Below are 14,402 nucleotides of genomic sequence, written 5' to 3' on the forward strand. Positions count from 1 at the left end.
TACTTAGACCTAACTAACCTAAAGACATCAAACACATCCACGCCCGAGGCAGGACTCGAACCTGCGACCGTTGCGGTAGCGCGGTTCCAGACTGTAGCGCCTAGAACCGCTCGGCCACTCCGGCCGGCAACTTCGTTATAGCCATAAATTGAAACAAGTGCGAATATCAGAAGCCGTTTACTTATAGGGTGAGCCATGCTGTGGGTTTTTCCATCTTTCGTTCCGTCTGCTAAGGGTGGGCTGCACCTAGAGTTAAGCTCTGTTCAGCCACAGATACTTTTATTCTGTTGTGACTCCATTTACGCTGATGAGCCAAAGAAACCGGTACACGTGAATGATATCGTGTAGAGCCTCCACGAAAACGCAGAAGTGCCGCGACACGGCGTGGCATGGACTCGACTAATCCTGAAGTAGTGCTGGAAGGAACTGACACCATGAATCCTGCAGGGATGTCCATAAATCGGTGAGAGCACGGGGGGATGGATTTCTATTCTGAACAGAGAGTAAAAAGAACACAGATATGCTCAATAATGTTCATGTCTGGGGAGTTCGGTGGCCAGCGGAAGTGTTTAAACTAAGAAGAATGTCTCAGGAGCCACTCTGTAGCAATGCTGGACGTCTGGGATGTCGCACTGTCCTGCTGGAGTTGCCAAAGTCCGTCGGAATGCACAACGGACATGCATGAATGCAGGTGATCAGACAGGATGCTCGCACGTCACCTGTCAAAAGTCGTATCTAGACATATCAGAGGTCCCATATCACTCCAACTGCACACGCCCCACACCATTACGGGGCCTTCGCCAGATTGAAGAGTCCTCTGATGACATGCAGGGTCCGTATATTCATACCCATTCACGTCCATTCGCTCGATAGAATTTGAAAATCGGCTCCTCCGGCCAGGCAACGTATTTCCAATCGTCAACAGCCCAGTGTCGGTGTTGACGGGCCCAGGCAACGCGTAAAGCTTTATGTCGTGCAGTTAACAAGTGTACAAGAGTGGACCTTCGTCTCCGAAAGTCCATATGGATGATGTTTCGTTGAACGGTTCGCACGCTGACAATTGTTGATGGGCCAGCACTGAAATCTCCAGCAGTTTGCGGAAGCTTTGCACTTGTCACGTTGAACGATTCTCTTCAGTCGTCGTTGGCCCCATTCTTGCAGTATCTTTTTCCGGCCGGAGCGATGTCGGAGATTTGATGTTTTACCGGATTCCTGATACTCACGGTACACTAGTGAAATGGTCGTACTGGAAAATTCCCACATCATCGTTACCTGGGAGATGCTGTGTCCAACCGCTCGTGCGCCGACTGTAGCATCACGTTCAAACTCACTTAGATCGTGATAACCTGCCATTGTAGCAGCAGTAGCCGATCTAACAATTGCGCCAGAGACTTGTTGTGTTATATAGTTGATGCTGACCGCAGCGCCGTATTCTGCCTGTTTACAGGCCTGTGTATTTGAATAAGCATGCCTGTATCAGTTTGTTTTAATTAGGGTAGGATTAGTATTTAGTTGCGAGGGCAGGTAGATAGAGCAGTTGCTGGTCAGAGGAGATGATGTTACTCCCGGCATTTGCCTTGCAGCCTTAAGGAAAACCTGTGAAAGAACCTAGGCTGGGACTGAAAAATGCGTAGTGCGCTATCTTGATATCTTAGCTGCGGCTCGAACCACCTTTACAATTCTATTCAGGAGGCTGGTCTCGAGCTGACGGACGATCTTCCTAACTGCAACATCGGCGAGTGCCTCTATCTTCACCAACTCCCAAGAGTCCCTGGATTCTGATTGGGCACTGCCTTCTGCCACTGCAGCGAGTTTTCCATCTCTGTGTCTCGGCTCCTCTTGCCCTATCTCCGCACAGTGAGACCGTTCCCCATTACCACTGTCTCTGGTGCACGAGGGGTCACGGCTAGGCCACTTTTGATCTTCTCAAGAGATGGTGTCATACTATCCCCGCGTCTTCTTCGTCTCCTTCTCTTCTTAGCGATGTTTTCCGACTTCGCTAGTTTCTTATCTCCATCGTTGTTACGTACTCTGAAGGCTTTGCAGCCACGCCAGCTCGCAACGTGTGATGCTCCACAGCGTGCACACATTGGATGTCTTCAGTCTTCTGCGTACAGTTGCGGCTGTTATGACTTCCGGCACATTTAACGTATTTCACCTTATTGTAGCAATATTTTGCCACAGGACGACAATTATTGAACTGTATGAAACTAAATCTTCATAATTTCTGAACGGTTTGCGTTAGGATGATCAAACTGCACGGTTGACATTGGGGCATGATGGGAATTAGTATGCGCATGGGCACGCGTCTTATTGTTGTTGGCCTTTTGAACGTGAAAATGTCATGGTTGGCGCATTTGGGTGACTCAGACTTCGCATTTCGCGATCGATAAGTCTCTTCGCTCTCAACGGGTGACTGTGTGGTGTGCTATGTCCAGTCACGGAATAATCGGAGTGAAATCCTTGATGGCACGGTGACTACCGAACGGTACGTGAGGGTTTTGGAAGATGATTCCATCCCGATTAATCAGAGTGACCATCATTTCGACAAGATGTGGTTCATGCAAGACGGAGCTGGGCCCCATCGAAGCAAGAGTGTGTTTGATGTCCTGAAGTAGCGCTTTTGGGACTGCTTTCTGGAACTGGGGTACCCACAGACCACTGGCATGGTTCTCTATTGGCCGCCATATTCTCCGGATCTAAACACATTCGACTCCTTTTTGTGGGGCTATAAAAAAGACAAGGGGTACAGCAATAACCCCAAAACTTTTTCTGGGCAGAAAACATCCATTCAGGAGGTCAACGACAGCATCGATTTTCGGAGAATTCAGAGGGTCATGCAGAATTTCAAAATGGTGCAAATTGCTCTGAGCACTGTGGGACTTAACATCTGAGGTCATCAGTCGCCTAGACTAAGAACTACTTAAACCTAACTAACCTAAAGACATCACACACATCCACGCCCGAGGCAGGATTCAAACCTGCGACCTTAGCAGTCGCGCGGTTCCGGATTGAAGCGCCTAGAACCGCTCGGCCACCACAGCCGGCCATGCAGAATTTCGCTGTTCTTCTGCGCCACATCATCCCCAAGGATGGGGGCAGGTTGAGCGTGTCACAACCTAAATCTGGATAATGTAGTGACTTTTACATGTTGAATAAAGTGTGTGCACGCCGTAGTTTGTAACTAATTCATGTTTTTTTTTCTTTCATATAGTTCAATAATTGTCACCCTCTACGTGCCGTGCTCTCGACGGTTATAAAATTGTGGTTTAATGTCGAATCCAGCTGGGAGAGGTTCTGTCTTTACTTCGAAGACAACCAAGTCCGTCTCCTTGAAGATGTCTTCTTGAAACTAGCCCTATCAGTAGTCGCATCTACTGTCAGAATGAACAGCGGCGGTTTCTTCTTATTGGTTCAATTGTAAAGTTTCACCGTGGTATCACAGCCACCGTTCAACAGCACCTGTCGCACTGTTTTCAGGGTCGGACATCCAGGTAATCCCACGTAGCACAGTCGTAATTTGTGCCGCCTTTTTCTGCAGGACTGTCCTAATTGAATCTTCAATAATAAAGTCCATCACCTTCCTCACTCTGTCCTGGTCACTCAAACAGAATATCCGGATCACAAATGATTTATCTTTATCCATCGGTGTGATTTTGGATCTGTAACGGAGATCTTCAGTTACGTCCCCATGGGCCTCAATCCAGATATCCCCGGTGTATCGGACAAACACCAAATAGCTATCGGCCCAGTATCTGTCCCGATAAGGGATTTCTTCTTCTTGACTCTGTTGCTGTCTTGTCTGCGGCCCTACTTCCTGCGGTTTTTTGGAGATCAACGTCTCTGGGTGAACAATCGTCCTCTTCTGCTTCTTGCGGTTATTTCTACCTATGCTGTACGCCAATATAATACTGACTATTTGCTTGTCTCTAAGAACAACAAAACACGAGAGTCTCCTCTTCCTGACGGCTACCACCACAAATATGCTGGTCAGCGCACAGCAACGACGTAAGAAGCTACTGCTTCAATCCGTAAAACTCTCCCAGGGTGGCCCGAGAGAGCTTACGATGTCTTGAGAGTGCATATGTACTATCAATTCCTGTCCCTCCGGGTTTATGGTCATTGACCACTTGTTGGCGGCTAGGATCGCCAGCGCCTCGCCAGCGGGCAGCGACGTGAGAGTGTCAAGGCGCGAACAACTCTCCGTAGGGATAGATATTTGCTGGTCCTCGCCGACGGAAGTGGTTTCGGATGCAGTGCGGATTTTTGAGGGCCGCAGTGAATATAATGATTCCGGGTTAGAGCCGAGAGTGAGGGTTGACTTTTCGGTGTGCTGCGGTCGTGCTTACCTCCGTTGTGGCTGCTCGCCCATGTTAGGAACCGTTGCTTACTACTCGTATTGGAGGGAGTCCGAAGTTCTGCAACCGAGATTGCAGTAATTCTGTCACCTGCACAGACGTACGTGTTCTATTTTGGTGAGCGTCTGGCTTATCGTTATCCCGTGCAAGCGAGGGTTTTAACCCTTGTGGCGTACCGTCAAGTTTCAGCATCCTGGTTCTCAGTAATACTGTGATTCGAACACTTCACACGTTGCGAGCGTGCTCACACTATGTTGTGTTCAAATAACGTAAAGGAGTGACTTCTTGCTTAGCCGTGCTCGGTGTTATCACCCAAGCGGATTTATTTGAGAACGGATTAACTTGTGTCAAATCCTTTTTTATGGGCTAGTGCCTTTATAGGCTGACGACAGCATGTGAGTTATATTGCAGTTACGGATCAATGGAAATACGGTATGTTCCGAAATTCTAGGATTTCTAGAGGGCAGTGAGTACATAATATTTTGAATAGGAAACTATGTCTGGAAATGTACTGTTTTTGTTCTACGACGGTTTCCGTTCAGATGTTTATCTCATCCACTTTTGTTTGAGAAATTGAATTAGGCGCGACACAGTGCAGTTATTAGGTAACAAATCGAAAGGGAACATACCAATACATCCTTTTATCAGTTAAGCATCTTTCTGTATTAACAGTTAAACATTGTTTACATTATTCGAAAACAAAACAAGACCCCAGCGAACTGTACGTACAGAACAGTACTTATGTATTATAACAGCGGCTCAGTGTGGCGACCACCAACGTTGTTACAGACATTGTACCTGGAAAGTATCTTCTGGTACACGCTGTCCATCCCACATAACGTTCTTGAATTTATAGTGCAGCGGCCAGAGCTCTGGCAGCAAATGGTCCTACGTGTGTACAAGAGACTTGTAAATTAAACTCTGCGTACGAACCCACAATCTTGTCTACCCTACTGCATACCAGGACAAGCAACTTTGAGACTTTCCTCTTTCTCTCAGCAGAAATGGACGCGTAACATATCTGAACTGAAACCGTCGTGGAACGGAATAGTTATTATTCAAAATATCATGTGGTCACTCCTCTCTACAAGTCCTAGTATTTTGTAACGGGTATTTCACAACACGCTGTACATTTAAGGTTGCCAGGAGACCCGTTTACGTTTTTTTACACCGGTGTTTATCTTGTTTAAACGACTGAAGTGTTACTTTTTTAAATTTATTGTGTTTCAGGACGTTCCCAAAGAGCCATCTCAATAGCGGAATATCAATTATTACGATACGAACGTAAGGGCAACCCAGTCCCCGTGCAAAGAAAATCTCCAACCCGGCCAAGAGTCGAACCCTGACCCCTTCGGCTAGCAATTCGCCGCGCTGACTGTGCACCCACAAATTACCTTGGTATAATTCTTTGGCCTCCTACAAAATTGGCAGAATTACGCACATCAAAAAATAATTGCATCACCTCGATTCCGAGAGTTCCGGAACCTGAATAGAAAATTGAAATAGAGATAAACGTAAACACCATTTCCGTCCTTTTTATAGCTCAAGAAAACTACACATTGCATGTTGTACCATCTTACTGCGAGACCTTCAGAGCTGGTGGTTCAGGCTGCTGTACACACCGCTACCTCTGATACCCAGTAGCACGTCCTCTTGCATTGATGCATGCCTGTATTCGTCGTGGCATACTATCCACTCTAGCTCCAGATTGTGCCACTCCTCAAAGGCTATTCGGCGTAGATCCCTCAGAGTGGCTGGTGGGTCACGTCGTCCATAAACAGCCCTTTTCAGTCTATCCCAGGCATGTTCGATAGCCGGCAGCTGTGGCCGAGCGGCTCTAGGCGCTTCAGCCCGGAACCGCGCTGCTGCTACGGTCGCAGGTTCGAATCCTGTCTCGGGCATGGATGCGTGTCATCTCCTTAGGTTAGTTATGTTTAAGTAGTTCTAAGTTCCAGGGGACTGATAACCTCAGATGTTAGGTCCCATTGTGCTCAGAGCCATTTGAACCATATCAGCTCTCGTAGTGATGTTAGACATAATTCTGTTTAATCTGTCTATGATGCATTGCTCTTTTCCTTAAAGATTATGGTGTGTTGCAGGCTGGTTTGCTGTGTTGTACGTTATAATAGTTGAAACTAAAAGTGGTTACACAGAGACCATTGATTTTCGTACACTACTGGCCATTACAATTGCTACACCACGACGATGACGTGCTACAGACGCGAAATTTAACAGACAGGAAGAAGATGATGTGATATGCAAATCATTAGCTTTTCAGAGCATTCACACAAGGTTGAAACCGATGGCGACTCCTACAACCTGCTGACATGAGGGAAGTTTCAAACCGATTTCTAAAAAAAAATGGTTCAAATGGCTCTGAGCACTATGGGACTTAACAGCTGTGGTCATCAGTCCCCTAGAACTTAGAACTACTTAAACCTAACGAACCTAAGGACATCACACACAACCATACCCGAGGCAGGATTCGAACCTGCGACCGTAGCAGTCCCGCGATTCCGGACTGCAGCGGCTAGAACCGCACGGCCACCGCGACCGGCCCCATTTCTTATACACAAACAGCAGTTGACCGGCGTTGCCTGGTGAAACGATCTTGTGATGCCTCGTGTAAGGAGGAGAAATGCGTACCATCACGTTTCCGACTTTGATAAAGGTCGAATTGTAGCCTATCGCAATTGCGGTTTATCGTATCACGACATTGTTGCTCGCGTTGTTCGAGACCCAATGACTGTTAGCAGAATATGAAATCGGTGGGTTCAGGAGCGTAATACTGAAAGCAGTGCTGGATCCCGACGGCTCCGTATCACTAGCACTCGAGATGACAGGCATCTTATCCGCATGGTGGTAACAGATGGTGCAGCCACGTCTCGATCCCTGAGTCAACAGATGGGGACGTTTGCAAGACAACAACCATCTGCACGAACAGTTCGATGACGTTCGCAGCAGCATGGACTATCAGCTCGGAGACCATGGCTGCGGTTGGTTACCCTTGACGCTGCATCACAGACAGTAGCGCCTGCGATGGTGTACTCAACGACGAACCCGGGTGCACGAATGGCAAAACGTCGTTTTTTCGGATGAATCCAAGTTCTGTTTACAGCATCATGATGGGCGCATCCGTGCTTGACAACATCGCGGTGAACGCACACTGGAAGCGTGAATTCGTCATCGTCATACTGGCGTATCACCTGGCGTGATGGTATGGGGTGCCACTGGTTACACGTCTCGGTCACCTCTTGTTCCCATTGACGGCAATTTGAACAGTGGACGTTACATTTCAGATGTGTTACGACCCGTGTCTCTACCCTTCATTCCATCCCTGCGAAACCCTACATTTCAGCAGGATAATGCACGACCACATGTCGCAGGTGCTGTACGGACCTTTTTGGGTACAGAAAATGTTCGACTGCTGTCCTGGCCAGCACTGTCTCCAGATCTCTCACCAATTGAAAACGTCTGGTCAATGGTGGCCGAGCAACTGGCCCGTCACAATACGCCAGTCACTACTCTTGATGAACTGTGGTATCGTGTTGAAGCTGCATGGGTAGCTGTACCAGTACACGCCATCCAAGCTTTGTTTGACTCAATGCCAAGGCGCATCAAGGGCGTTATTACGGCCAGAGGTGGTTGTTCTGGGTACCGATTTCTCAGGACCTATCCACCCAAATTGTGTGAAAATGTAATCACATGTCAGTTCTAGTATAATATATTTGTCCAATGAATAGCCGTTTATCATCTGCATTTCTTTTTGATATAGCAATTTTAATGGCCAGTAGTGTAGTTTCTGCCTCTAAGTGCTTGGTTGTCGCAGCATTTGAAGCTGACCTTCACATTTTGAAATCTGATTTGCCTAAGAAACTGAGGCTTTAATATGAATCATAACTATGTGTCGTAATTTAATATCCTTTTTTTGAATACGATTATATTACTGTGTCCAATTCAGATACGTTCATTTCCTATTTTCTAAAGTATTGATATTCCTCAACTAGAATTTCAGAGATTTTTTTTTAATTTTGCATTTAACATTCAGGTTTCACTGGTCGATGCGCCAGTCTTCCCTCTCGGTAGCGCCATAGGGCTGTCCGGAGCCCAGTCTTCTTGTGACCACACATCCTCGTGACCTCCGCTGGCAGCAGTCATACAATACATACACCGTGGCTACATTTCTGCCAAGTCTTTTTTCAGTATCGCAGGAGGAACATCCAGCTTCTCGTAGCCCTATTAGCCGAACACGTCCCGATTCAGTGAGGTATTCATAATGTCGTCTTTGTTGCCTTAAAGGCATTTCTGAACGACGTCAACTCAACAACGCCAAATTCAAAGGTTACGACAGTTACAGCGTGTATGTGAAGCGAACTTGATCTACATCGCCATAGTCGTGATACTAGTGCCACTCTTACACGACTGACGCAAATCTCAATAGAAGTCATCTTTCAGTTGTAGAAACACGCCTACCAACTTTCGTTTATGTCGCCCAACTCCTTCTTTGGTGGTGAGAGTCTTTCCGTAAACTTGTATTACAGGGCTGCCCAGATGAGACAGTCTGAAAAGTGTGCCATGCTATAACACATTACCCTACGTATTCATGTACTGGATACGATTCCTCACGTTCTCCCAGCAGATAGAACGAAAGGAAATGTAGTGGTAACTTTCTCTGTATCTCAGCGAAACCATATTTCTTGGTACACATCGACTAATGATAAAACAGCGAAAATAATTCGTTTCGCTGGTATAACACAATTTTTGTTGAACTGATTTATTGAATTTTTATTGAAAAAATTACATGTTCCAGTTCTGCAGCCTTGCGCTCTAAGGACACAGTTTTTACATGTGAAGCATTCCGTGTTTGGTGTGTTACTCGATATGGAATCTCTGGAGGCAATCATTTGTTATGCTGAAACAATCAGAGTCACACTTTTCACATCTGGTCAGTACATTTGGTGAAATTGCATCGAAACATTTGGTTAGCGCGTACTGGCCAGTGACCAATGTGATCATGATATGTAGATTTTGGTGGAAAATGCTATGTTCTCTACTTGAATATCCTCTTCTACTCAACACCTCGTTTTTCTGCTTCCAGCGTCTCTAGTCGAGTTTACATAATACAAGTTGTCCCAAAAGGTTCGTAGCAACTTCAGTGTCATGTATCGGGACTTGTAATCAACTTCGGGACAAAAGTAAAGTATGACCGATGCACCAACTCAGTTCTTGCATAAGATAATGGAAAACGTTTTGATTTTCTGGGTGACAATAACAACATAGCTGAAAATCGAAGAGTGGACTCAGACTGCGTTTCAGTACACCAAGCCGTATGTGGTGCCTTTTCCCGTGCAAACATCCATGCTCAAAGAAAATAACAACGCCATACGGGAAACCACTATCGTTTCAGCTGTCAATTAGAAAATGGAACAGGAACTTGACGGAAACAGAGTGTGCGGATCCGAGGCACCATGCAAGCAGGCCAAGGAGAAATGACGGACATACGAAGAGTATTCGACAGATTTTACCTGCGTTCTCCACGGAAGTCGTTTGGTAAGGTGTCAAAATAATTGCGAATACCTCATATAATAGCGCACCCTGTACGGTGAAATCGCCTTTCTCTGAGCTTGGGTGTCTGACTTCGCTTCAATAAACCTAGCCACACACTGAATCTCTTGTGTTCAGGCTCTAACTAAATTGCTTTTGAAGCTGATGTGTAGAATCTATGAGACTGGCGACGTACCATCAAACTTTCGGAGAACAATCATTACAGAATTCCAAAGATAGCAAGAGCAGGTAGGTGCGTTAACTATCCGGCAATCAACTTAACAGCTCGCGCCTCCAACCTACTGACAACAACAATGGACAGAAGAATGGAAAAGAAAAAGAAAAGCGAGGATCTGTTATATGATGATTAGTTTGGCTTTAGGGAAGATAAGGGCAACAGAGAAGCAGTTCAGATTTTGTGCCTCATAATGGAAGCGAGGCTGAATGAATATAAAGCTACGCCAATAGGATACGCCAATATAGAAAAAGCTCTCGGCGCTGCAGAATAGTGCAAGATGTTCGAAAATCTGAGAGAACTGTATATGGGTATTGTCTGTTCTTTCGGAAAGAACAGACACGAGAAGACGGCCGGTGATCTCCTCAGCGCATATGCACACCAAGCTCGAACTCTTACGGGAATCGATTGGATGCCGTGTGCAATGAGGCAAATGAGCAGAGGGGCACTACACCAGTAGTGTATGGTATTATGATGTCGTCAGTCATACGACCACACTGCCGCCGGAGAGATCGCCGGATGCGATTCTCTCGATAAACGGAGCAGAAGAACGGCTGTGATAACCAAAGAGTACACAGCCAGTCGCAGTACCTATGCTCGCCGCGAGGCATCTTCATGTGTAGCAGGAGTGTAGTGCAGTAGTGCCAGTCTACAGTTCGTAGCCGCGCTCAGTGGTCAGCCAATGCCGGTGTTAGTCATCGTCTGTAGCTCAGTCATTGCGGTCATCAAGTCTTTGTAGCACCGTTTCAAGTTAGTCTTCAAATTTACCGGATTCGACATTCAAGATTACGAGGGATTAATTCGTCACTGCAAGATTTGTGTCTTGTAAATTATGTCATTCTACAGCCTCTTAGTCTAGTCGCGTCTTCTATAATTTTCAACCAACTAATCGTGGACTACAGCAAAGTTAAATAATAAATACTTTCTTATTTTGTACTCCTGCTGATTAATTGTGTTTTCTTGTTGTAGCTACCAAGCAGTTTTGGCATAGTAGAACCCACGTTTCCACCTACTTGGCTACCTCATATTTGCTACCTCATATTGATGGACTCGATTATGGTGGGAGACCGAGAGCTATCAGGCATAACATGGGAATTTGGGTCTGGCGGGGATTGTGGTGACCACAATGTCCGGATGGTGCAGTGGTAAGCGCATCTGCCTAGTAAGCAGTAGACGTGGGTTCGAATCTAGGTTCGGTACAAATTTTCAACTTGCCCCATTGATATAATTCTATGCTCACTAGAAGCTAATGTCCTTTATTCCTCTGTGTATGATAAAAACAAGATTAAGTCACTGAGAAAGACAGGTGTTATGCAATATGTACAAGAACCAATAGTAACAATAATACTGTAAGAAAAGATAGAATTGAAGAGTGAATTTAAAATTCAAGGGGAAAGGATAAGTCTGCTGTCCTCAGTGAAAGTGGAGAAGAATTGGAGGATGTGTTGAATGGAATATGCACACTAATGGATACAGAATATCGATTGAGGGTAAACTGGCAAAAGACAAACGTAATGAGATGTAGTAGAATGAGGTTATCTAGAAACATATCATCAAAATTGACGGTCACGAAGTAGGGATGTTAAGGAATTCCGTTACCTTGTAATCAATGCAACCTATGACAGATGAGGCAAGGAGTACGTAAAAAGCAGACTAGCACAGGGAAAGAGGAAATTTGTGGCCGTGAGAAGTCTACAGTAGTGTCAAAACATAGATTTTAATTGGAGCAAGAAATTTCTGACAATGTACGATTGGAGCACAGTATTGCTTGTTAGTTAACCATGGACTGTGGGAAAACCGGAAGAGAAAAGAGTCAGTGTTTGATATATGGTACTACAGGAGAGCTTTGGAAATCAGGTAGACTAATGTAAGGTTCAAATGGTTCAGATGGCTCTGAGCACTATGGGACTTAACATCTTAGGTCATCAGTCCCCTAGAACTCAGAACTACTTAAACCTAACTAACCTAAGGACAGCACACACATCCATGCCCTAGGCAGGATTCGAACCTGCGACCGTAGCGGTCGCGCGGTTCCAGACTGAAGTGCCTAGAACCGCTCGGCCACATCGGCCGGCGTTTATTACTGGTGTGATGCTTAACACCGTCATGTCTATTATATAACTAGGAGTATCGTTGCAAACCTCGCTTATCAAATTTTTTACCAAAATGAAGAAATTGGTTAGTTTGATCGGTTCTTGTGTCGTTGACGAAGAGCGACTACAGTATTGAGTATTTTGTGAAAGTCTGAGATTTTTGAATGGTTTATTTTAGGAGAAATTCGTGTATGAACATTTCATATCGCACATAAACTCCGCGTGGCATGTTTTGTGCAGATTACAATACATCAAGGCGAGCGCTTCTTTACAAGAAGCCTACTGATTTACTGAATGTGTTTACTTGCAATCAGTCATGTGTCAGTGACTGTTTAGGACGTTAAAAATGTCGGGTCGAAATAAATATCTTCTGGCTGCTTTCAGGTGTGAACATGTAACAGGGCACTCAGTAACATTGCATAATTGACGTAGGAATATTAAATACGGACTTGGTAAACATTTCCTGTGTTTTAAAGACAATAAACCAACTCAAAGGCTTTGCGGCTGGTCCCGGCGGAGGTTCGAATCCCCCCTCGGGCATGGATGTGTGTGTTTGTCCATAAGATAATTTAGGTTAAGTAGTGTGTAAGCTTAGGGACTGATGAACTTAGCAGTTAAGTCCCATAAGATTTCGCACCCATTTTTTGAACAACTCAAAGGAAATTTTAGGTATCTATTCAAAGATGTCACCCAAGAATCGCGAACTCTCGATAGTTTATCTAACTTCCAGCTGCTGCCCATGGACTGGAGTTATGTGGTCTTTGCGTGGTATATATCTGGCCGAATTTTCGTCAACGCTGCTTTTGTCGGCTGAACCAGTATCTACCATCACAGAGTGAAGGGGTGGACAACCGTAAACCTATCCAGGTAACTGGACTGATTGTTGAAAGGATAGTGAGAAATCAACCCGCTCCGCCGCAGTAGGACATATGTTAACCTTCATAGTACTAGAGTGAACTGTACAAGGTAAAAAATACAGGGGATGGCAGAGATTGGAATACATACGTCAAGTTACTGAGGACGTAGGATACGAGTGCTGTTCCGAAATGAGGAGATTAGCGCAGGACAGGAATTCTTGGCGGGCGCATCGAGCCAGGCAGAAGATCGAGGACTCAAAACAAAAAACTTTCATGCGAAAGATTTCGTTGGCGACCTGCATCAAACCAATCTTTCGTCTGATGGATATGATAATAACATTGCTCCACAGCATCTCGAAAAAATTTTGAAAAATTTGAGTATGTTACATCTTCATAGATGTCAATAGGTATTGAAACAATATAATTACAAGAACTCATACATTTAACGTCTCTTGTTTCTCTTCTTGGTGTTAGGTACTATTTCTCTTGGTTTGAAGAGCAATTCGTATTTTTCCACGAGTGCCAAAAACATTCAACGGCTTTGTCTACTTTTATTCGAGCGAAAATAGCATAGTCCATGTTACTGGACTCTGGGCTTATTTCCATCTATTTAATAATGCAGAGGATTCTGTGACATAGAATATTCAACGTTTAGAGAGTATGGAGTGCAGAGGGCGATGTGATATCAAAATTATGATAATCAGCGCTCTATCACGAGAATGCTTTGATGCTACCGAGAAAGAGGAAAGCTGTAGGTATGTTTTTGCGAAGGCAGGTAGCGGCTAAGACTTCATCCAGTATGGAAATAAAACACACACACACACACACACACACACACACACACACACACACACACACACACACACACACACCGACGTCCACCACCAGAGAAACATAATAAAGGACGTTATTGTGGCTTGAGGGTAGTGTACCTAGGAACACTTAATATTCCATGCTAGGTGTTTGTCTGGAGACCGAATGTAGAAAGGTATAAAGAAGTGCGCACTAGAGACTACCATAATGAGTCCCTGTCATTTTCTACTATTTTACTTGTTGTGAAACATTTCGGTATATTTTGTGTTAACGATGTAAATATTACGAGTTCTGTATAATATATTAAAAGTATTTAGCGCATATAGTTATTTCTTCAGTTAAAGGTTTTTATGTTGAGTACAGTTTTGTACATTACTAGCGAACCGGCAATGTTTTGCAATTGCTAAACATATATTGGAAATACATACACGTCCTTAATTCTTTGCCCCCCCCCCTTCTCTCTCTGAACATCCGCTCCTCCCCCATCTCTCTGTCCATAACC

Source organism: Schistocerca piceifrons, chromosome 2 (genome assembly GCF_021461385.2).
Source record: "Schistocerca piceifrons isolate TAMUIC-IGC-003096 chromosome 2, iqSchPice1.1, whole genome shotgun sequence".
Taxonomy (NCBI): Eukaryota; Metazoa; Arthropoda; class Insecta; order Orthoptera; family Acrididae; genus Schistocerca; species Schistocerca piceifrons.